Genomic DNA, 4,524 nt, shown 5'->3' with positions numbered 1-4,524 from the left:
TAGCTATAGTATCATTAATATTGAATTTGAAATACTAGGAAGTGACGATTTAATTTAATCGTGAAATTTTTAAAATATAAGAATTTCTTACCCTTCTTATATTGTATAGCATGACAACTGTTATTTTCTTATTGATTCTCACGTCATTATTAACGAGTAATTCTATAAATTGGGCATAAGAAAATATTGAATAACAAATTAAAATTGATGTTTTATGACGGCTATAATCATATTATTTTATAATTGTTATTAGATTAACAAAACAGCAAACAGTATGAATTCATTCTCTTAAAAAAAGAATATGATAATGCGATATATGTACTAAACTAAAGCAATTAATTCTCATGCTTCAGGAAGGAAATAATGTGTCTATAATTTACGACACGTCATGAAAGACGTGACCACGATTTTACTAACAAATCTACAGTAGATGATAACGGTGCTATGACTTATTAGAAATCGAATATATGGCACTGTAAGAAGTACTTGCGTAAATTGGAATAAAACAGTCATTGTTTTCTTTAAAATGAAATCATAATTTCTTTGATTTATGCCGAGGTAGTTAAGTAATTAGAAGAAAGAGATAGAACTATCCTATTAAATAATGAAATACTCGAAATTAAAGGTACACAGATTTTTTCTGTTTTATAACTTTTTATGAGCACTACGCATTAATGATAAAATAAATACCTTAACTCAATTAGGGGGAAAAATATATAAAATAGCTTAGACTGGATTACTATCAAATTTAAAATGTAGAATTGCTATTGATCGATTTCATTGGCTGATTAAGTCAGCTATATGATAAAGCAGTGTGTTATTTCCTATAATTTTTTCTTAATAAGAAATGAAATGATTGTACAGATAATACAATAATTAGAATTCAAACATAAAAATAAACAGCTGTTCAAAATAAAATGAAATTTTAAAACATGAGCTATTAGTAGTTATTGCTATTTATTCAACATCTGTAATTTAAACTGGTATTACACTAAAGTGACAATCAGTATTAAATAAATTTCATTATAAAAGGTGGATAGTGAAGAGAATACTAAAAGAGATTAAAGAAATCGAATCCTTTCACCATTTCATGATAAAATATGGATACTGTATACAGTAGTTTTGCCGCAACTAGACTTATTTAATCAATCTTAAATTGAGTTAGTATGCAGTACTTATATTACAGGCCTATTATAAGAATTAAATCTAGATTGCTAATGCTGAAGCTAAAATACCATAAAGTAAAGCTTAAAATGATAAATTTATGAGTAAAGTATCATTGTGCAATAATGGTTACGCAGCGAATCAACGAAAGTTAGCGATTTCTTATTATTTAAGAAAAGTAGCCAAAATAAGGTCCAAAATGATAAATTGAGGAATGACGTAAGTAACATTGTAAAATAATGATCATATTGTGGATAAAAACGGAACTCGGCGATTTCCTATTACTAGACGAAAAAGGTTAAATAATAAAAAATTGATAAATCGTTGAATGGCGTAACATCATTTGACAATGATTGTACAGCGAATAAGCGGAAGTCGTTGATTTTTTATCACTAGAGAAGATTTAATTAGTCAGTGTTGGGCATAACGAAGGAGATCCATCGAGGATAGCCTTTGAGAAATAATTAATTACTAGTCAAATAATTTTATACGTATCATATCAGTATCTATTATAAAGCAATGCACAAAAATATTCCTTAATTACTCCAAATTCTCTTCCTGGGATTGATACAAAATCAAATTAATACCATACGTGCGAATATTGCTACGAATAGTGCTTATTCTCTTACGAATCAGTATAATTCGAGATAGATATACTATACTATCAGGAATTATTCGAAAAAATTACATTTGTACTATAAAATTGAAATAGCCAATTTGAAATAATTAGATAGATATTGCAAATAAAGCAGCATGAGTCATGATGAGTTATAGCTTATAATTAAAAGTAAGACAATAAGATTAATAGTTTTATCCTATTTGATTCAATTAGGAGTGTGATAGACAGTTTTGCTAATAATAATTTAAGTTGAGACAGATAACCATTGGTATTGCCATTAAGAAATCAAAGCATATGTTTGAAAATACTGACAAAGACTCTGAAAACTGTAGTAATATGAACAAAACACAATTAAATGTTTTTTTCTGAGTTGATAGCATTAGACGAGGTAAAACAATTCCAGTAGCGTCTATTGTGTCTTAGTTGATTGGATATTGACAATATTATTATTAATAATTGTTACTTAGGGGAGTTCTATAGATATATTTATACAAATATATAAATATAAATGAGCCTTGACGTAGAGTTATAATGTGCATACGTTTATATGTCAAATCATTGTACTATTACTGGAATTTGAAGTGCTGTAAATTATCAAAGTCTTGATTAATGGAATAATTCTGAAGGATGCAATAAATATTATTTAGACTAATTAAAAGATGCTCTTTATTGCTGTCCTAATACCCCAATAATTTGGTTAAGGCTGATATAAATAACATAGTTTCTTTACTTTGACATTAAACGTACATACGAGTATTCATATGGAAGTATTGGTTGAATGTTGTAATTAAAGTTATATTCGTAGTCTTTATATCAAAAATATATCAATAGTAGATTATATACTAGCTTGAATACAGTAGCCTTATAGTAAATATTATTTGCTATATTATCGCTTGAGGAATTTTATTTAAAGATATGAGTTATTGAAATAGTTTAGATACAATTCCTTCCTTAAGTTTACAAATTTAAGATTTAAGAATTGAAATTAAGTAGTCGTCATGACTACTTAATTTTTATTTACCGATACTATAGTGATGGTTATAAAATTTTATTACCTGACAACGAAAACGTGACAGGATTTTTTACGATCAATTAATAATCAAAGCACAATTTTGCAATTAGTTGTATTTTGAAATCGTATTAAAATGATATATCAATACAATAAGAGTATATAATTTGACTCTCGCTAGTACCTATCATATGTACATTCCTATACAGTATAATGCCTAATCTATGGCATCCTACCTGACAGCATTCAATAAAAATAGAGTTTAGAATACCTAAAAATGTTAGATTGATATAGCTAAGGCTCGAACTGCAATTTATCGTAACCACACCTATATGCGTCACGTATTTCATATTAGATTATTGAATGTTTACTAACTGTAGCAAAACATGTTGCATGGTTTTTGATGTTAATAAAATATTTACTTATATTTAAAAACAAAATGTAATCCATTCTTATACTTTAAATTCTTTAACAATACATCAATACCTTCACCTTACTCATTCGTTCTATATTATATGGCGATATTAAATGGAAGTAAGAAAATTATGAAACCGGAAAGTTAAAAAATCATCAAAGAGGAGATTTGGTTACAACGTGAAATTTCGAGATAATATGGCTTAGAAATTTACACTAGATTAGAACTAAATTAATTATGAAGATCTGAAAAGATTATCTACATTTTAATAAGATAGCTATCAATAAATAGAGGTTAGTCAAGTACAGTCGTACGAATATCGCTTGGCTTGGATCAATGAATAAGTTGTTCAGCTTAAGATGAACAGTTATCATATTGATCATCTCTTATACACGTAAGCTAATTTGGTAATTACTAATTGGCTTCCATATGTAAAGAGATCATATTAATTGTTTTAATCTAATCGAATTAGAGTGATTTTGATCAGATTAAATATCGGACTAAAGTAAGCCAACTTGTAGAATTATAATAATACCTAGTAATACCAGTACTAAATAAATAGCTGCGCTTATATCTTAAAAAGAGATACTTAACATCAGCATAAGTTTAATCAAAGGGATTAACATTAATCATACCATTGGAATGTCCCGGTCTAAATCTTATTAAGAATAAATGTTTGATTCAATCCTTATCTTTCTATCTGCTTATATGAATCTGTTTGTTATTAATGATAAACTGAGTCTATCAGTGCGATTTGTTATCACCCTTATTACCTGGCTAATGGAAACGAGTCACCGCATTACTACAGATTGCACAGATTCTATTATAGAAATACCATATGTTAATTAACATTAGTATGTGTAAAGAGAGTCATCGATATCACGCCACTTTCGATATAACTGAGGGCCATGTTACAGTATTATAATTAATTGAAATCTACATTTATTTTTAAGGGAGTCCTTGATGTACTAACATTAGTACATAGTTCTAACTCAAGAATTAGGCATATATACGTAGGTATGAGTATTAAATACTTTGCATTTCATATACCGTAAAACCCACTCGTTGATTTCTCTTTTTAGTGTAAATGTCCTACGTAAATTAATCATGCATTTAAATAAAAGTAACAAATAATTAAATTGATTACTCCTTAGATAACAATACTTCGTAAGATATGATATAACAGAACTCTCATGCGTTCGATTTTCATTGCCCTACAAACCGGAGTTGATATCGAAGAAATAGCCATTACCAGAAATTGCTGCATTACGATTATAAATACTGACGATCTCCTTCATCATTAGGCGATTATAGTAA

The sequence above is a fragment of the Trichoplax adhaerens genome, genomic scaffold, assembly GCF_000150275.1.
Source record: "Trichoplax adhaerens TRIADscaffold_1 genomic scaffold, whole genome shotgun sequence".
NCBI classification, from domain to species: domain Eukaryota; kingdom Metazoa; phylum Placozoa; class Uniplacotomia; order Trichoplacea; family Trichoplacidae; genus Trichoplax; species Trichoplax adhaerens.
This window is presented reverse-complemented; position numbering follows the sequence as displayed.